This window comes from Berghia stephanieae, chromosome 6, assembly GCF_034508935.2.
Source record: "Berghia stephanieae isolate SIO BIC M18660-M18661 chromosome 6, UCSD_Bste_1.3, whole genome shotgun sequence".
Taxonomy (NCBI): Eukaryota; Metazoa; Mollusca; class Gastropoda; order Nudibranchia; family Aeolidiidae; genus Berghia; species Berghia stephanieae.
Window position 1 is genome coordinate 49,675,567 of NC_088365.1, and position 22,515 is coordinate 49,698,081.

Genomic DNA, 22,515 nt, shown 5'->3' on the forward strand with positions numbered 1-22,515 from the left:
ACAAGTGCAGCTGTGTGTCATATGTTGAGATATATTTTATTTTATTTTAAAATCTTAATTGAATTATTGCAGTTTACAACATATTCTGAAAAACGGTCAACTGTAACTCTTAAGGTAAAATGTATGATACAGAGAGTAATATAAACAAAAATGAATATAACAGCTTCAAAAAAGAACAAAATACCTAACACGGAACGTTGTGGGCTCAAAACCCTTCTTCAGCCAACAATGAAAAAGAATAAAGACATAAATACATTGCTAAATCAATAGACAACAGAGAATTTGTAGGTCTCTCTGGAGAAAAACTGAAAAGCCCTACAATTTATCCGTCTTTCGAATTATTATCTTATGATTTTTTGTTGGCTGAAAAGTTTTGCCGAAACGTCTGTTTGGTATTTTGTTCTTTTTTGAAGCTGTTATATTCATTTTTGTTTATTAATTTTTACAGTCCTCAGCTTCTAGCAGCCAAGTACAAGAATCATTATGGTACAGAAAGGTACATTTCAGACTTCAGCTCTTCTCTAGTCTACAATGCTTACTCTGATATATGCTAGTCTCCTCTTTTTTTAAAAATGGGAGTCTATGAACAAAGAAGCTATTGAGATTTGAGCTTGTAGAATAAATGATACCAAAAACTATGGTGCTTTACAAGAGAGGGCACTGCATAATGTTTTAGTCAATGACTGAGGATAGGTTTGAGAATGTAACATTTTCTTGTCTTTATTTTAGATTTTGTTTTTTCTCGTTGTTTGCATTTTTAAAAATAACTTTTACAACAGGCAATCTGATAATTAATTACTTATTTAATTCTAGTGTCAAATAGGAAACTTTAATGAATGATAGCATCGTTGCGAAAATTGTTTTGCTAGATTCCCTTATTGGAGGTTGTGGTCTTTATTTAATCTAATTTAGCACCCAAATGTTGTTTTCTTTTGAGTATTTGTTATTATATATTTTAAATACTATTATTATTATTATTATTATTATTATTATTATTATTATTAATATTATTTGATTTATGATTTCAATATTTTTTAATTCATTGTTTTCAAACTAAATTTTAAAAAAATCTCATCCTCTTGTTAAATTGTTCTCTGAGAGAACCGTTGAGATCAATGTAATAAAATGCTCATAACAAACTTATCCAGTCTTATCCATATAACTATCTGACAACTGGATGTCTTTAAGAGTGATCTATGTACAGTTTGAATGCATCAGGATGTCTCAAGCATCGTTCTTTTGTGTCTGACCATTTGCCTTTCATTATTTTAGCCTTCTGTCATTTTAAAGAAACCAACTAGATTTTGTTTTTTGTTTTGTTTATTTGTTTATTTTCAATGAAGATCAACCATTTTCCTTGGTTGACAAACTAAAAATTTGGAAAAATTTCCCAAAATGCCTCTTGAGATGTTCTCATACAGTGCAACTGTACATTTATCAGCCTGATTTACAGCTACCACATGAGATTATTCCTGTTTTTCCTTGTTTGTTAATGGTCTTATTTTTGAGTTCCAGCACATAGTTCTAGTTCTATACTAAATTGAAGTATGTTAATTGAAGGGGCATGGAATGTTTTTCAAAACATTTTCCGTTTGGAACATCATGAAGTCATTTTTATCAAACTATCTCCTACATGCTTTGTATTTTTTGCAGTTTGTTATAAATAGTAAGCAGCATTTTCCAGCAATAGTTTTCATTTAAAGTTGAAGGGTATATAATTAACTCATGTTAGAATTGAGATCACACGTGTTATTCAACTCAAGTTGATATTTAGGGCTTGAAGTGGTTTAATTATAATCTGTTTTTTGCTAAAATTATACTTACAATTTCTTGTTTGTTACGATCAATACCTTATTTTTCAAATGATTGTTGATTTACCTCACATAATTTTAATGTTGATTAATAAACAGTGCTGCCAAGACAATTTTTCTGTCAAAAGATAGTACAATTATTTTTAACTTGTTCCCTCTCCCAAGAAAAGACAGTACTGAGCTGTAATGTTAGTCTGATTTTTAAAGATAGTAAATAATTATATAAGCATGGTAACGCAATGGTTTGTTGTCAGATTATATTTTTACACTGTACATTTCTATGGTAAAAGTCTCGTAATATGTAAGCCCTGAGAGAATAGCACAAATATTTTACATGGTTTGCGTGTAGTCTACCTGAGATGTTTCACTATTTTGCAATTTTACGCTTAATATCGGTTCTCATGTCATATAATTAAGTGTTTGGTGAGGTCTTTTGACCTCCCAAGGTGGGCAAAAAGGTCACTTGCTGTGTATTCTGAATTCTATCCCCCTATATCTGTTATCTGAGTTGCTTTCCGTCTTTGTCTTGGAATGGGATATGTGGTTTTGTCCTTGCCCTTGCCGGAGTCCTTGGCTGGGAGAGAAATAATCAAATGTAGTGGGAGGTATTAGAGTGATATTTTTTTTCCTTGTAAATCATCTCTCTGTTATGTATTGTTATATTTTTTTGTTTTGAACAGATCTTGTAAACATTTGAATGTATTCCTCTTAGTGGGATCCTGTTCTTGTATTTGGATGAGACTTTTAGGTGATCTCAAACTATGTACACTTATTCTGTGCTCTTGGAATCTACATCTGTTCCCTATTTGAACCGTTATCCCCCTCTGTCTTACTTTTTCTTGGGCACTTCCAATTGGGAATCTAGAATTTTTTTAACTACCCCATTTTCTTTCTTATTACTGGTGCTGAAATGACTTTAATGTGTCGCCAGCGTCGTACAACCCTTAAAATACAAAACAAATCATAATCAAATAAGAGTAGCTCTGAGGTCCCTATGATGCAAATAAAGATTTTTTTTAAAGTAATCTTTCTATTTTGGAGTTACACAGTTTGTGGCTACCTTAGTCAAAATGTTATGTCATTCTTTGTGTTATGTAAGATTTTAGAACGATAATTGTGAAATATTAACACAATTCCTTTGTTATTGTTACCTAGCGAAATGTTTTCACTTTATTTTGACTCTCAAAACCCCTGTGGTATTAAAATATGATCAAACGCTTTCAGATCTGATAACCAAATACATATTTTACTATTACTTTCAAATTTTTACAATTTCTTAACATTTTTTCATGCTTTATTTTAGTTCACCAATTTAGGTTGTGGTTTTACTTTGAAATTTTAAAATATTTTCTGTAAAGCTTTACAAATAATTTTTTCTCAAATTTTGTTTAATTTTTATTATATAAAAGAAATTCTATGCAGTGTTTACAAAAGTATTGACAATAATAATAGAATGGGATATTCTTTTCAAGTTTTCCCTCGTCACTTGTGACCGACTTGCACTTATTTGCAGGTCTGATTTCTGAACGAAATACTGGGCTTGTTTTAACATGGACAATATTTTGTGTTGGTTTGAGATTATCTCCATCACAACAATAAAACCATAACAGTTTTGGTTGTCAGACCTGCATATAAGTACACGTCGGTGGTGAACCAACTCTCTAAAATGTAACGAGTCCCGGGAAATGGGAATTAGACAGTTGTTTAATTTGATTTTATTTGATCACATTTTATAGTTATAAATTTCTTGAATAGTTATTGTGTAAAAATCGGGTATCACATATTAATTTAAAGATTTTAAAATGCTACCTGTGCATTAGCCGTGCAAACTAATGACTGCCCTTACTAAATGGGCCATAAATATGTTTGTGATATAAGTTGGAATTCACCATCATCATTAGTGGGCAGGGAGGCACTTACTGTGTCCTCTATCCCCCAATATGTTTTCAAATATGCTTTCTGTCCATGTTTTGGAATGAGATTACTTGATTTTGTCTTGTCCCTGGTCGGAAACCCTGGCTTGGAGAGAAACAGTCAAATGTATAGTTAGAGTTTTAGGAGATCATTCATCTCTCTGATATGGACTATGTATTATTTTTTTTGTATTACATATATGTGATTTGTAAATATTTGAGTGTATTCCTCTTGACGGTGACCTGTGCTTGTGTCTGGATGAGACATTTAGGTGATCTCAAACTAAGTAAACTGATAGTGTGCTCTTGGAATCTACATCTGTTCCTTATTTGAACCAATTCCCCTTTGTCTTACCTATTCTTTGGTGCTTTAATTGCAATTCTAGAAATTTTTATCATCCCATTTTCTTTCTTTTTACTGGCGCTGATATGATCTAAATGTGTTGCAAGGGCGTAAAACCCTTAAAAACAAACAAAAACAATAGATGGATTTTAAAATGTTCTGAGTTTATAATTGGCTGTAAAGCAATACATCTATACTGCAACAATCCATGTCGATGATTTTTAGTATTATGAGCGTGTTATATAGTTAAATATTCATTGACTTCTGCAATTTTTAACAACAAAATAATATGAGTTTATGATTTATAAGTTTGTGGATGGATTGGGATTCAGATGCACAATATTGTAGAATGTTGTAAATATCATTTTGAATTTAATTAGAAATTATATTGTAGATGCACTGTATTGATATACATATTTACAAGACATCACATGATCTATAAAACCTATTTTGATTCATAAATGTTTGATTGAATATATGCTCTATTTATGTCATGTAAATGCATTTTTTATTTGTGAATTTGTGAATGCGATTTATCGTTAGATCCACATATACCATTTTAAAGAAAAATGGAACCCATCTTCAGATTGGACTTGCTACCAAATTCTCCACATAACTTTTCAATATATATATATATATTTTATTTTTTTTTCAACGTGATTCCTGTTATTGTACATTGCTCTTATTTTTCTTCTTCTTCTTTATTTCTTTTTTTTTTTTTTTTTTTTTTTTTTTTTTGGATAGTGTGCTTTCATTTCAATGATATTTTATGTACAGTGTGTATATATTTTGAGTTGTAGAAAATTCCAGCATTCATATCCTCTCCTTTAACTCTGTGTTGTCATAATTATGGATGTATTTACTTGTAAAGTTTATTGACTTTGGATTGATTGATCAAATATCACGAATGTAGTGACTGGTGTCAAGGGACATGTAATGATTTTGTTGGCTTGACAAGGCCAATTTACCCTAGATTTTTATTGGAGTAATTTTGGAATATTGCAAAAAGTCTGGTCATTTTTTATCTTTTAATATCTTTTATTTTAAATTTTGAACCAAAATGTATCAAAATCACCCTAAAACGGCAGTGAAAAATAAGACTGAAAGAGGAGATTATTCCATGTTGAATTATTAATTATATGGCTGTTTGAATTCCAGATCTATCTACGACGGTCTGAGTTGAGATTCAATTCTATGTACACCCCCCACTCCCCCGCCCCTTTGAATTTGTGAATATAATTCTGCTTTTAAAAAAAAAGTATTATATTGTTGAAGTGAAGAGAGGCACAACAGTATTTAGGTATTTCATCGTCAGTCAAAGGCCTCTGACTTTTTCATTCATCATTCTATGTATGTATGTGACTACACTGTTGATGTAATGTCTTGACATTTTTAAAAGCTTTGCTTTGTACAACAGTGCAAAAGCCGATCATTGGCGTAAAGCCAGGCATTTATTTCTATGTGTATATAAAATTCTTATCGTTGCTGGTCAATTTAATTTTCATCCTCATTGCTTGTTTGTGGTGCTGATTTGTTTAAAGTAGTATTATCTGAGGCAGGATGAGTTAATTATAATGTGCAAGGTATGAAATCACGTCTATTACACAATGCTTACTATAAATTGTGTTTAATGTGTAAATAATTGATATAGGAACAATGTCGACCACACAACAAAACCGATGACAGGCTTTTTATGACAAGGCAAAAGTTTGTTTCTCGATGACCTAAAATTAAAAATCCTCTATCGTATGTAAATAATGATGTATGGATCATGCATATATTATTATTATTATTATTATTATTATTATTATTATTATTATTATTATTATTATTATTATTATTATTATTATCATCATCATCTTTATTATTGTTAACGTTGTTGTTATATTATATGTTTATGTAATGTACTAATGTAAGGCTTGGGTTTGCTGCTTTTCTCTTAGATTCGCAATGTAAGTTCACTGTCTTCACAGATAAGTTTTAGGATGGAGTGCTGAATCCTCTGTATTCTAAGTGTGATTGTTAGAATAGCTATTTAATATGCATGTCGTAAAGGCTGTGGTATTATCTCCCATTTGACTCTGGCAGAGAAAAGAAGTGTTAAAAATATTTGCCAGATTTTTAAAACATTTTTTTGGATGACATAACACTATTCAATATTTTTTGAAACTATAACAATTCTGTCATATATATTGAGAGACAAAGCCATTTGCACAATGATAATTTATTAAATTAAGTCCCAAGGGAGGTTACTCCAATTTGTCAGACTGGCAAATGTGCATCGTTGGGCATATATACATAATATATGTGCTTTGTGTGCCAAACATTTTTTCCTCATCACTTCATTATGTCAGTGCAAAATTAAATTTGGTGTCAAGTTATAATTTTTTATGATTGAGTTTTATTACTGGTTATATTATGTACATTTGAAAACTGTACAGTTTTTAGTCTTTGAAAAAACTTGAAACCATGCAGTGCATGTTTCAAACTCTCTTAAGTTTTTGTATAGACTGTGCAGATTTGTAATGAAATCATTAAAGAACTAAGCAATATTGGGTCGTGTTATAAACAAAATGTTTGAATATTTTATTTTTCTTTGTAAATATCATTTAGTGGGATAGTTTTTTGTTGTTTTTTTTCAGGTTTTGTTGGTTGTTGGTGTTTTTTGTTTGTTTGTTGTTTTTTGTCGTTTTCAGTTCGTCACACACTGCTTAGGTAGTTAATTCAGCTTTAATTCTAGAGTTTTATTTTAAAACACCACATCAACACATGTACAGAATGAGAATTTCCTTCCTCCCCCCCCTCTTCCACTCCCAAATAAAAGGAAATCTTTATTTCTTTTCCAGAAACAGATCGTCTATAAGAACAATAAGATCCGTGGAGCTGGAATTAATCCTGTTTTTTGTAACATTAAATGGACAGTAGTAATTTCCCTTTAGATAGGATGCTTGCCTATGGCAAGGTACTTTCAGCTCGATCTAACAGATCCAACCACCCATTTACTGTAAGGTGGACGGGGGATCAGAAAGCAAAAAAAATACATTCATCAATAATGTTATTTATTCAATCTCATTCCCAGATTGTTATACGTGCCACATTTGGTATTATTTAGGAGTAGTATCAATAGTTCTCTTTCAGTCATGTGTTATTGTTATGGTCTTTTAAGATTTAACTCCAGTTTCTCAAGTTATGCACGTATTGTATGTGAATCGAGAGAGTATGTGTGTGTGAGTGTGCATATTTATAATTATATGTATTTTACGATGTGCATATTGTTATTTACATTTGTTTCCTATATATATATATATATATAGATATATAGATATATATATATATATATATATAATATATATATATATTATATATATATATTACACACATCATATACAAGTATGTAATATTTTTCACTTTTGTACTAAGTTAACATTGTGATCAAAATCACAATAAATCGACCTATTGCAATATGATCTAATTTAGGACTGGTCATTTTATAAAATTTAAAATTTCTTTTTTCTTTTTTCTTTTTTTTTTTTTTTTTTTGTGTGTGTGTGTGTGAGTTATTCCCCTTCATCTTACTCGTTGTGTTGTGATCTGCGTACAAAATGTTATGGACTGATACTATGAAATAAATTGCATAATCTCAGATCTGCTGCTAAATTCCCATTATGTACACCAGTATTTCCTGTCAACCTACATACATTTCATGATTGGTGTTGTCCTTCCACTTACTTATATTATATATTTCAATCGCATGTTCATTTTATGAATATTAAAAAGTAATAAACTAAAAGGATTATAACGGCTTCATAAAAAAGAACGTAATTCCAAACACGGAACATTTTGGGCTCAAAACCTTTCTTCAGCTAGCAACAAGAAACAATGAAAACATAAATTCATTACTGCCGTTTTGAACTGTTTTTTTTTTTTAAATAATGCATTTATTGTTTGTTTTTTTTTTTTTGTTGTTGGCTGAAGAAGGGTTTTGAGCTTGAAACGTTCTGTATTTGGAATTTATTCTTTTTTTTTTAAAGCTGTTATATTCATTTTTGTTTATCATTTTATGAATATGACTAATATGTACTTTCCCAACCCTTTTCTTGTTTGTTTGTAAGGGTATGTTGTTGGGATGGCCATTAGAAAAAAAAATGAACCAAACGCACCAAATGTTTCCAAATTTGAAATAATGAAATGGTGTCATCGCACCTCTTGATCTGTCACATACTGGATGTGAGTTATAAGAGTATGAGTAAGCTTTCGCATAGCAAGACACCCTTCTAATGTGCTCAAATCTCTTTAAAAGAGGTCCCAAGAAAATAGCAATGTTGAACATGATGCCAGTACAAAGCTCGTACATTTTTTTTTCAACAGTAACAAAGCTTCTACTGTTTCCAGCAAGGTACTCATTTTACACCTGAGTGTGAGTAGAGTTTTTTTTTTGTTTTTTTTTTCTCCAAGGTATCAACTCAAAGCCTTGAACCAAGGAGCTAATGGTCAAGGCAAGAGTGTCATACCACTAGCCTACACCAAGCTGCACAATAACCTGAAACCAAATCTTACCAAGTCAACGGGAGCGTAAACATCGATAACACTAACATTTTTTCTTCACTTTTTTTTGGTCACCATCAGCACTGAAGTTCTTATGATAACAAAGAGATCGATCTGTCCTGCTGTGCTTTGATGAAATGTGTTGTTTGTTTTTGGGTGGTTTTAGTTTTTCATTTTTTATTTGAAGAATCAGGAAGCTGTATTATGTTTTGTTTACATATTATATAAGCATTTGGGTGCATTCCTCTTGGTGGGGACTTGTGCTTTTGTCTGGATGAGCTGTTTAAGTGATCTCGAACTAAGTACTTTGATAGTGTGCTTTTAGAATCTACATGTTTCCTATTTGGACCAATTCCACTTTGTCTTATCTTTTCTTGGGTGCTTTAAGGTGCTTTAATTGTTATTCTAGAAATTTTTTTGCGAACCCATTTTCTTCCTTTTTACTGGCGCTGATATGACCTTAATGTGTTGCAAGCGCAGTAAAACCCTTAAATACAAAAACAAACTAATTCCCCTTTGTCTTACCTTTTCTTGGGTGCTTTAATTGTAATTCTATAACTTTTTTACTTTCCCATTTTCTTCCATTTTACTGGCGCTGATATGACCTTAATGTGTTGCAAGCGCCGTAAAACCCTTAAAAACAAAACAAACAATTGTTATTCTAGAACTTTTTACTATCCCATTTTCAATGAGGTCATGCGAGGACAGGACAGATTTTCTTTCTTTGGCGATTAATGGAAATTTCATGATATATCAGACTGAAAATTCTGGGTGGGGATCCTGACCTCCCATAGTGGGCAGGGAGGTACAAACTGTGTCTTCTATCCCCTTATATCTATTTTCCAACATGCTTTCTGTCTTTGTCTTGGAATGAGATTACTTGGCCCTGTTCGGAGTCCTGCTGGGAGGGAAACAGTCAAATGCATAGTTATTGTTTTGGGAGATGATATTTTTTTCCTTGTAAATCATCTCTCTGTTATGTATTATTATATTTATTTTTGATGTATAATGTAAGCATTTGAGTGTGTTCCTCTTGTGGGATTTTGTGCTTGTGTCCGGATGAGACATATAGGTAATCTCAAAACTAAGTACATTGGTGGTATGCTCTTGGATTCTACATCTGATCCCTATTTGTTCCTAGTTACCCTTTTGTCTTACTTTTTCTTGGGTGCTTTAACTGTAATTCCAGAACTTTTTACTATCCCATTTTCTTCCTTTTTACTGGCACTGATATAACCTAAATGTGTTGCAAGCGCCGTAAAACCCTTAAAAACATAAAAAACAGACTGAAAATTAAAATTAAAATATAAGCTTTTTTGCCTTGTGAGCAACAGATAAATTACCAAAGGTATTCTAAATGTCATTGCCAATACCTCCCACCTCTTACGTGTAGAAACAATTAAAACGTTGTATTTATCATACTTGACTTTACAACTTGGTGTGAATGGGGAATATTTGAAATAATGTGTGTGCTTTTTTGTTTGCTTGTCTTCATCATTGTTCTTGATTAGCATTAATGCCAAAAATATTTGTGTTTTATTGGGGATTTTTTCCTTTTGTTTGGTTGTTGTTGTCGTTATCATTGTTTTTTTTTTTTGTTTTTGTTTTTTTTTTAAAGATACAATTTGCAATATTAAATAATGTAAATTTTACCAAAGTGTTTTAAATGCTTATCTTTACATATCATTGCTTTGTTTTACTTCCATTTTCTTACTATACTTTGTTACTTTAATAGTTTCCGATTTCTTGACTGTCAATCCTCTTGGGTATACCAGACATGCTTACTGACTGCTAGCATGATCAAAGTCATGCCTCCTGAATAACAAGATATTAAATAACTAAACAAAGGTACATTCTACTACTGTTATTATTATTATTATTATTATTATTATTATTATTATTATTATTATTATTATTATTATTATTAATTGCGACCACTTTGTCAAATTGCAGTTCGTACCTTAGAATTGTAAAAGCACATTTTCTTGATTTCCTTCTTTTAGTCCCCAAAGCATTTTAATACCGGTTAAGCATAATAGTGTATATATTGATGGCAGTAGTGTTTGTTATTTGGGTTCTAACATACTCTGATCAGTTTTAATTCTTTCATCTTTTATATATATATATATATATATATATATATATATATATATATATATATATATATATATATATATATATATATATATGAGCCAAGGTCAAAAGGTGCCAATTTTTTTTCTCAAAATAAAAGTGACATAATAGTCCATTCATGTTTCTATATGTGTAGCAAAAACCCTGTACTTCATGAATTAAAGGCCCTTTAGATAACTTTAAGGTCTAACGCAGCATAATATAGTCAACAATACCTATAGGTTGCTGGTGTCACCTGTGACCGGTGACACCAAAATGAGACAAAAAACTCAATAACCAAATGATTTTTGTTGAGTATCGAACTTTATTTAGTAAGTTAGAGACAAAAAGACACAATCAACAACAATCATAGTACAATAATATTACCAACTATGGGAGAAAATGTTGCTTTTGGTGTCATCGGTCACAAGCAACATAGAATGCAAATATATTATTTCATAAAAATGTTTGTACATTAACAAAATCAACAATATTGCATATGTTTATTACCAGCAATGTTCAGAAACTTTTGGAATAAAATGTTGGGAAATAATGTGACCAAAGCATATCTTATTTAGCGGCATTGTGTCACTTGTGACATTAGACCGATGACACCATTACTTATGTCACAAGCAATACCAAATTGCAATTTCGACAATATATCATTAATTTCAGTCAAACCAGTGTAATAACCACAGTTAAATATGGAATTTAATAATATTTCAGAAACCAAAGACTTCAAAAATAGAAATATACATGGAAATTAGAGCATCTGAATGTGACTTGTGACATAAGACCGGTGACACCATTACTTATGTCACAAGCAACACCAAATCACACTTTCGTCCATAATATATCATTATTTTCAGTCAAAAAAGCACAATAACCTACTCTAAAATGAAATTCAATAATATTTTAAGAAACTAAATACTTTAAAATTGGAAATATACTTAGAAATTAGTAATACTATTGTTGCTATTATTTTGGTCAAAATCGGCACTAGAACGCAATTTTGCCTCAATAAATCACAAATAGCAACTGAACACATGTAGTATAGCCTGTTAAAATGTAATTCAATGACATTTCAAGCTTTGAAGAACATGAAAACAGAAATACATCAGAAACTTCAAACTTAAGTGTCACCTGTGAGATTTTAACCAATGACACCAATGGTCACAAAAAGTACCAGAAGTCACACAAACACTAGATAAATATCAGCCATGGTAATGAATTCATGTAACCATACGGTAACCATCACCCTACTGCTCAAATCTGCTAGTTTGTAGTAATTTAGTGTGTTAATAGTAAATCAAATCAAATTTCTTGACAACCCTTCTTTTATCTGGATTCGTCAAAAGCTTGAGTTTTGTCTTTTTCTTGATTGATATAACCCTGAAACATAAAAAATTAGAATTACAAGGAAATAATTAATTGTGTCAAAATCACAGTCTTATGTGAGATGTCATAATATCATATTTGTAAATAGAATAACAGCTGAAAACACAATTTTTAGTGGCTCTTTGTAATATCCAATATCAAGTGTTGCTTGTGACAATGAAAAGTAGCGATGACACCAAAGTTCAACTTACCTTTTCTGCCTGGAGCCACGCTGGAAAGGCAAATGAACGTGCTGCACTTCAAAGACTGGTAAGAAGGGTGGATCCAAATTGCGAATCGCCATTTAACGAAACAAACTTCCACGTGTTCACGCATGCCGTGTTGCTTGTGACAAATGACACCAAAACCAATAAGCCTCAATATCGGCAAAACGGTATACATTTACTCCAAGATTTGAGTTAAGATAGTAAATCTATGCTTTTTTCTCATAATAAAACATTTTATAAACACTAAACATGAGCTTTAAAGTTTCGTGTCGAGTCTTAGTATTGTGCTGTGTTTGATGACACCAAAGGTCACAAGCAACACCAACTTTTTAAGAACTCTATACGAAACTTAATCAGATATGTAATATACTGCAATTGCGTTTAAAAGTTAATTTTGACTTTATACTATTAGTCAAATTTCAATCAAGGGGGCTAAAACATCACATTTAATTTCTACATGATTTCTAAAAAGGACAGCATTCAAATTTCACTTTCAAGTTTCCACAGTGGGCAGGGAGGTACTTACCGTGTCTTCTATCCCTGTATACCTGTTTTCCAACTTGCTTTCTGTCTTTGTCTTGGTGTGAGATTGCTCGGTTTTGTCCCGACCCTGGCCGGAGTCCTTGACTGGGAGGGAAACAGTCAAATGCATAGTTATTGTTTTGGGAGATGATATTTTTTTCCTTGTAAATCATCTCTCTGTTATGTGTTATTTTTAATGTATAATGCAAGCATTTGAGTGTATTCCTCTTTGTTGGATTTTGTGCGTGTGTCCGGATGAGACTTATAGGTGATCTCAAACTAAGTACATTGGTGGTATGCTCTTGGAATCTACATCTGATCCCTATTTGTTCTCAGTTCCCCTTTGTCTTACTTTTTCTTGGGTGCTTTAATTGTAATTCTATAACTTTTTACTATCCCATTTTCTTCCTTTTTACTGGCGCTGATATAACCTAAATGTGTTGCAAGCGCCGTAAAACCCTTAAAAACAAACAAACAAAACATCACTTTCAAGTTGTTTATTTCATATTCTGTTGAACAGACTATGTTGAGCTATCACATTTTATCTCTTCTTCATATTATCAATTGATTACAAGCATTAACCGAATGAAAACAGCCCATAATTAAGTAAAAATCAAATTTACTTAACACTGGTATCAGGCGGGCACCTTTTGACCTTGGCTCATATATATATATATATATATACATACATACAGTAAATTGTCACCCCATCATTGTCATAATCTTTAACTTAAAAAAAAAATATTTCTAATACTTGCTTTCTGTTTCCAGCTATTTCTTCCATGCTTTTGTACTCTCAGAGTTTGTTCATTTTAAAATTTTCTATATTGAAAATTTTTACCTTTCTGATTTGAGTTCTCCATTTGCAATGCATGGAAGTCACCTCTCTTAAATTGTTTAATATTTCGAGTTTTCTTTCTTCTTGTTTGTTTAATGCTTAATATAGGTGTGAATCCTTGATCATTAGAATTTTCTTCCCTTATTCGAAATTGTCAGCCGTAAGTTAAAAAATTATATATATATATATATATATATATATAATATATATAATTATATATATATATATAATATATTATAATTAAACCAACCATGGTAGTACGTCTGGCTGATAATCAGAACGTCTAAGGTTCGATCCCCACTTGAGGTAGACTGGTTTTTTGGGATGGTTTTTTTTTTCTTGAATTTTTCTTTCTTGCTTTGTCCGGCACCTTTCATACACACTTGTTCAGATCTTTATCTTATACTTAATTTGCTTTTCTATAACTTGAATATTTTTGATTTTTTTTTTTCAAGTTGATTTATATATCCTGGAAATAGTTAATGTTTTACACCATCTTTTTGTTCTCACGGGCCTGATAATAATCTTTTTTTTTTAATGTTCCTCCTCAACGGTAGATAATTGAGCAACGAACGTGACTATAAAAAATATGTGGATTTTTGCATGAATAGAACCCAGAGAATCAGACTCCTTGAAAGTTTCCATGATGTCTCCATTCGCTGGCAGTGAAAGGGCATGCAAAGTTGCCAATTTTCCGAATATTATTTACGGAATTCAGTAGGTTAGAAACCCTCAGTCTATTTTCATATCACCTGCTAAAACGGGGGGGGGGGGGGGGGGGGGGGGGGGGGGGAGTAAGTACATTATGTCTTTTTACTGGAGTTCCGCACTTAGAAAAGGGTCGGTCGATGTGTTTGCGTAAAAGTTCAGTAAATTTTTGCTCCTAAATTGGGAGTCTTGGACGTGGTTACTTCGTGTTCTCATCTGTTGTCCATGTCAGGTTGGTCATGCCATCCAATTTTAAAAAGGTCACTCTGCTTTTATTCATTATTATTTTTATAAATCTTTATTTCCTCAACCAACCAACATTTATCTTTTCATTTTGACCAACAGTTTCATTGTTTCCATTTCACTCTTCTGTCAACGATGTCTCTCTCTCTCTCTCTCTCTCTCTCTCTCTCTCTCTCTCTCTCTCTCTCTCTCTCTCTCTCTCTCTCTCTCTCTCTCTCTCTCTCTCTCTCTCTCTCTTTTAAAAATTTTTTTTTTTCATCATACACAAACGGGGAAAAAAAGGAATAAGACGAATACAATGTTATGTTTCTTTTGTTGATGTTGCTGATTGGATAAAGCATTTTTTACTTAACCGTTTTAGCATAACTATTGTTTTATGTTGTTTTTTTGTTGTTTTGTTTTTTTTTTGGTTAAAGAAAATTATATTTTCTTGTTGTGATCAATTTAGATAATTATATTTTGTATTATAGACATAATTTTATATATATAATATATTATATATGAAAAGATATTTATATGGTTGTATTGTTATACATATATTATATAAAATTTAAACCACATGAATTTTGAATTTTAAATTCGCTTCTATACACTTAGTTGTATTAAATATTTTAAAAGGTTCGTTTTTTTTTCTCTTTTCCTTTTTCTTTACTTTGCCACAGTACTTTACTACCTCTTACTATTGATGATCATTCTCAGTCATGTGTGCTTAACGTTGCAAGAGGCAGTGTATTATGTGTGTAGTGACTATATGTGCGAGCGCACTTGTATGTTTTGAATTAACAGATATAGATCGTGTTTACTTTAACTTTTTTGTTTGTTTGTTTTGTTTTGTCACGGCTCCATGAAAATGGGTTGTTGAATAACCAGCATCACTTGTTGAATTTCATATATATATATGCAGATGAGGCTGTACCAAAATGTCGTTTCCGTAACATCCAATACTAAATTATTGGCAAAAGCTAAGGGGAAAAACTGACGAAATTATAAAAGTAATAGCTTTTTTTTAATGTCGAAAAGGGGTGGCCAGAGTAGACATTTGAGTGTATCCCTCTTAGCGGGGACCGGTGCACTGATGGTGTGCTCTTGGAATTTCCATCTGTTTCCAAATTGAACCAGTCAGTCCCCTTTCTCTAACTTTTCTTGTATGCTTTTAATTGTAAATCGAGATTTATTTATTTTTTTACAATCCCTTTTTCTTTTTCTTTTTTTTTTTTACGGGCGCCGAAATGACCTAAATGTGTTGCAAGCAGCGTAACCCTTAAAAACAAAGACATAACCAATCTGCTATTCTATTGGTGCTGCCAGATCACTAGATTTTGGATTATTTTTCATTATTCAACTCAGACAAATTGATGAAAACTAATTTTTTTTTTCACAAATAATTTAGTGTTGGCGTAATTTTCTGGCAAATGGAACGAAACCGGTACAGCCTCCTATCTAAACAACAAGCAAACCAAACCAAAACCAACAACAACAAGGATTATTGGCGTAGAAGGATCACACCGTACTACTGAATGGCATAATTAATTGTTATTGTTTGGATTCCATGAGTGTTCCTTATCGTTATGTCTCTAACTCTGTCGAGTCTCATCCTTCCAGGTGACATCCAACAAATGAGATTTATGTGATCTCCTTAACCTGTTCATTTACACAGGGTCGACGTAAGGAAGCTACGGGGGTATTTGGCATGTTTATATATATATATATATATATATATATATATATAATATATATATTATATATATATATATAATTTTTTTAAAGTTCATTTTGTTTCGTGTCTTTTTTTTTTGTTTTTTTTTGTTTTTTTTTGTTTTTGACATTTTTGTTAGTTTTTATTTCATAGTTTTTTTTTGTTTTTTTTTTGGTTAATATTGTGTTTGCTTCGGTTTGATGATAAGAACCCCATTTCCATTGCAATTATCAAACCTCGTTGACTGGGTGAGATCCTCTAACCTCCAATGATGAGAAGGAGGTGACTTAATTCCCCCATATCTGTTTCCCCTTTCTCCCATCATAGTGGGCAGGGAGGTACTTGCTTTGTCTTCTATCCCCCTGGTTCTGTCTTCCCTTTCCCTGACGCTAGATACTGTCTTTGTTCTGGTTTGAGAGTATGTGATTGAGAGATTATCCTACATAGCGGGATCCTTTGTTTGTGCTTGGATTGGCATTTTAGGCACATAATGTCAAAATAAACCAGACCTGCCTACTTGAAAAAAAAATTAAATTCGTAAAAAATGTTGAGATAAAAATTGTAGTTGCTATAGATAACTTTAAATATCAACAATTTACCACCACAAGCATTTAATAACACTTCAAAATCTTTAATATTGTATCGTCCGGCATCAACTTTCATTTTCAATAAGTATGAATGACTTTGAGATAGCTCATATACTTCTGAAATTGGAGCCAAACTTTCGTAACTCTACGAATTTTTCGTAATAGAAGGCAGGTCTGAATAAGCACATCGATGAATTGATCATGGGATTTTCTGTAGCCGATTTAAACCAGCCCTTTTTTCTTCTTCCTTTTTCTTCAGTGCTTTCAACTTCATAGCTACAGTTTTCCAGTACCGCATGCACCGTGAAAACCCTAAAATCAAACAAGCAAACAATCCTCGTTGGTTTTGGTTTTCAGACTTGTGAACAATTGCACATATTACTGTAGTATTATGATAAAGCTGAAGTTGGTTGTGCTGGGTGGGCACCCTGACCTCCCATAGTGGACAGGGATGCATTTTCTGGGTCTTCTATCCCTCTATAGCTGTTTTCCAATTTACCTTCTGTATTTGTCGTGGAATGAGTTTTTGACTTGGTTTTGTCTTGGCTGGAATCCTTGGCTGGGAGGGAAACAGTCAAATGAATAGTTCTTGTTTTGGGAGATGATATTTGTTTCCTTGTAAATCATCTCTCTGTTATGTATTATTATATTTGTTGTTTTGAATTTTAAATGTAAGCATTTGTGTATATTCATCTTAGTGAGATCCTGTGCTCGTGTGTGGATGAAACTTTTAGGTGATCTTAAACTAAGTACATTGATGGTATGCTCTTATTCCCTATGTTTACCATTCCCCTCTGTCTTACTTTTTCTAGGTGCTTTCATTGTAATTCTAGCACTTTTTTACTATCCTATTTTCTTCCTTTTTACTGGCGCTGATATGACCTAAATGTATCGCAAGCGCCGTAAAACCCATAAAACAAACAAACAAACAATGTCGCAAGCGCCGTAAAACCAATAAAAAAAACCAAACAAACAAACAAACAAGATGGTTGTGGAATACAGTTTGGTTTTACCCCGTGTTGGGACTGCCACAAATCCTGCTCTCTGTAGGAATCGGGCAATGGGATACGACAGAATTTTGTCCCAGTGATCGGTTGTTAAAAGTGAAATAATAACGAGAATATTTTGTGTTATTCATCAGTAATTATATGTATCAATAATGAACTGCGCTTTTTTTAAAGTTCTTGTGTAGGTATTTAGGAGTCGGTCCAAATTCTTTTACGGAGAGATAACAAAAGTTGTAGGAATATACGAGATAAATATCAATTATCAAAGGGAGACAGGAGCTTCAATTTGATTTTCGAAGACACTTGCGACGTTTCAGGTTTCCCCTGTGTCAACAAATTATGATTGAATTAGGATGATGTCTCATTCTCATCCATGTTTCTTTAACAGAGGGGGAAACCATCGGTCTTCAAAATAAATTTGAGACTTCTATTTCATTTTGTTGTTTATTTTTTTGAGCTTCAAGTAACCACACATGTGTACAAACCTGGTCTGGTGGACATCTTTCCATCATTCACTCCAGGGATATCTCTTAGCGTTTTACCCTGGACTGCGTCGTCCAAAGACAGGCTACCACTTGATCGGTCAAACAAACCTGGTCTGATGGACATCTTTCCATATTCACTCCAGGGCTATCTCTTAGCATTTTACCTTGGATTGAGTCGTCCAAAGACAGGCTACCAGTCGATCGGTCAAACAAACCTGGTCTGGTAGACATCTTTCCATCTAAGCGTTTTACCATAGACTGAGTCGTCCAAAGACTTTGGGTGGAGTTCCTGACCTCCCATAGTGGGCAAGGGGGTACATACTGTTTCTTCTATCCCCTTATACATGTTTCCAACATGCTTTCTGTCTTTGTCTTGGACTGAGGTAACTTGGTTTTGTCCTGGCCCTGGCCGGAGTCCTATCTGGGAGGGAAACAGTCAAATGCATAATTATTGTTTTGGGAGATGATGGTTTTTTCCATGTAAATCATCTCTCTGTTATGTATTATTATATTTGTTATTTTGAATATATAATGTAAGCATTTGAATGTATTCCTCTTTGTTGGATTTTGTGCTTGTGTCTGGATGAGACTTATACTTGATCTCAAACTAAGTACATTGGTGGTATGCTCTTGGAATCCAGACCTGATCCCTATTTGTTCCAAGTTCCCCTTTGTCTTACTTTTGCATGGGCACTTTTAATTGTAATTCTACAACTTTTTACTATCCCATTTTCTTCCTTTTTACTGGCGCCGATATAACCTAAAGGTGTTGCAAGCGCCGTAAAACCCTTAAAAACAAACAACAAACGTCCAAAGACTGTCCACCTTCGATTGCCTCTTCTACCACCCGTTTACATTTTGACATTTCCAGTTTCCAGGTAGCTCTTGATCAGTAATGGAACTTGTAGCGTGTATTAGGCTTTTCCCAGGTCCAGCCTTTTGGTCTCTCGTCGAGAGAGTGATAGCGATAGTCAAATCGGATGTGTCCCGTTCAGGGATATGTCAACCTCCTCGTGTAAATATATTTTTAAATTGTAAAATTAGTATATTATTGTTAGACATTGCAACTCACTGTGTCTCAAGTTGCTTCCAGATAGACTAGACACACATATTATTAGTGCTCTTGGGATCTACCTCTGTTCGTTGTTTGAACTAGTCCCCCCTTTGTCCCAATTTTTTCTTGGGCGTTTTTCTGTACTGCTGTTAGACTGTTAGAGCATTCAAAAAGCTGTATGAAACAGTGCCAGAAAAGCAGACACCCCCCCCCCCCCCCACCTCATTTGACTTTTTGTTTTAAGAAAAATATTTTTCTCTCTGCTTTGGATGGCAATCTTTTGTAAACAGTTTCAGATTTTGATCCTATATAGCGCAGCTGAATTCTAGATCCAAAATCTTTTTTGTCTATCTTCCATAGTCTTTTAAACTGCCGCTGGTGTCGTGTAACCCTAAAATATCACAATCGCAAAGCAAATAAGTTATTTAGCCATCCATAATAATTGTATTGTAAATGTATTGCCGTTCTATATATAGCCATTGATAAAGTATTTTTGCTCCAACCATTGTCACTTTTAGTCTTAGTGTTTTGTGGGCGGAGCTCTGTGCTCCTTTGACACCAATCATGTTTACTTATCATCATCAGTCCATAATTATTACGTCATCATCATCATCATCATCGTCATCATTATTATCATCATCATCATCATCATCATCATCATCATCATCATCATCATCATCATCATCTTCATCTTCATCACCATCATCACCATGTGTGTAATGATTTATAATTTATAAATAAGGTGTTGTCTGACCATCATCCATTATGCTGGTTAGCATTACGACGTAAACCTGCCATTGCCATGGCAAGGGGGATAACCGTATGAAAAAAAATTATTGTAAGGAGTTCTTGTTCTTTTCGTGGCTAATGCAGGTGCAACGCGCTGCTTCTCGTTGGTGATTGCACTCCCCTTGTCTTGTCTTCTCATTGTAAATGATGTCACTTTTCATTTATTTTAAACATATTACCAGATTATCATAGTTTTCCAAGCTAGATAGATGCTATATCATTGTATTCTTTTTCATTGAATGTTTATATAAAAATTGATCATTATATTATTAATATTTGTGAAAAAAAAAAAAAACTGTATAAAATAAAGGTTTAAACTGCGTTTGCGTCTGGTGTCTATAATTTCTATTATTACTTTTTTTTCATTTGTCCTGTCTGAAAACAAACAAACAAACAAAACAAAAAACAAAAAAAAAGCAAAAATGAAAAAAAAAACAAACGGAGTGGATGCGGTCTTTTATGGACTATATATGGACTTTCAATCACAGTCATGTAGCACAGTCATATATGGACATTAAAGCACAGTCATATATGGACATTAAAGCACAGTCATATATGGACATTAAAGCACAGTCATATATGGACATTAAAGCACAGTCATATATGGACTTTAAAACACAGTCATATAATATGGATTTTAAAGCACAGTCATGTATGGACTTTAAAGCACAGTCACGTATGGACTTTAAAGCACAGGCATGTATGGACTTTAATTCACAGCCATGTATGGACTTAAAAACGCAGTCGTGTATGGACTTTAAAGAAAGCACAGTCATATATGGTCATTAAAGCAGAGTTATATATGGACTTTAAAACACATATAATATGGATTTTAAAGTTCAGTCATGTATGGACTTTAAAGCACAGTCACGTATGGAATTTAAAGCACAGTCATATATGGACTTTAAAGCACAGCCATATATGGACTTAAAAGCACAGTCGTATATATGGTCTGTGTAACACCAGTCATTATCAACAACAGATCTGATTTAAAGCACATCGGCATTGGGCTTTATCACTATGAAATGGACTTTTAAGACAGCATTATGACTTAAAGCACAGTCATAAATGATTAAATGAATACCGTCCATGGTTAAAAGCACTAGTCATATATGGACATAAAGCACAGTCATATATGACTTTAAACACGGTCAATAACATGATTTTAAAGCTCAGTCATGTATGACTTTAAGCACAGTCACTATGGGTTTAGCACAGTCATATGGACTTTAAAACCGTTTAGACTTTAAAGCACATCATTATGGACTTGCAAGTTATATATGACTTAAAACACAGTCATATAATTGGATTTTAAGTTCATCATGTATGGACTTTAAGACAGTCAGTATGGAATTTAAGCACATTATATATCGACTTAAAGCACAGTCGTATATGTCTGTGATACACCGTTTCTGATACGAAAGATCCTGGTTTAGCTCGCGGTGCATATTGTCCTTTGAAATGGCTCTTATGCATTCTCTCAACCGACTCAATTAAAATGAAACCGCCAGTTAACTAGCGATTGCCTCTGTCCGGATAATAAACTGCAATATCACCCAACAGGCGTCATGTCTCGTTAACATGTACGATTGCTGTGGTCATGGACTCTGTAAATCGTTGAGCACATAGTGGGTTGCGTTAAAAAGCCATTAAACTTCTACATTTGTACTATTCAGTGTTATTTGCAGGTCTGATAACCAATATGCATGGTCTCATTGTGTAATGAATCATCTCTCAACAAACAATCGAACCATATAATTGAATTGCTTCGGGTCAACCTGCAAATATAACATCGTACGAGTAACAAGTAGATGTGAGTGTCAATTATTGCATGTTAATGACAGGTGCTGGCGGTGAAAAGCCACTTCGACAGGAATTCAGTTTGAGGTTATAACAATAGATGTGTATTGACCAACGACCTTGCAAAATGATGTGAAAATTACATAAAGTTCACGCGACCTTTGTTCATAGGGTGACGCTCTAATTACACGCGATCTCTCTCTCTCTCGCTCTCTCTCTCTCTCTCTCTCTCTCTCTCTCTCTCTCTCTCTCTCTCTATCTCTCTATCTCTCTCTCTCTCCCTCCCTCTCTCTCTCTCTCTCTCTCTCTCTCTCTCTCTCCCTATATACTACTACTACTACTACTACTACTACTACTACTACTACTACTACTACTACTACTACTACTATTACTACTACTACTACTACTACTACTACTACTACTACTACTACTACTACTACTACTACTACTACTACTAC

At 33.0% G+C, this 22,515-nt stretch overlaps 1 protein-coding gene across 3 annotated transcripts in view; it reads right to left on the reverse strand.

Moving 5' to 3' along the window:
- Positions 1 to 22,515, reverse strand: part of LOC144975196 (actin-related protein 8-like) — a 407,315-nt gene that overhangs the window by 268,202 nt on the left and 116,598 nt on the right. The gene's annotated exons all lie outside the window — the stretch shown is intronic.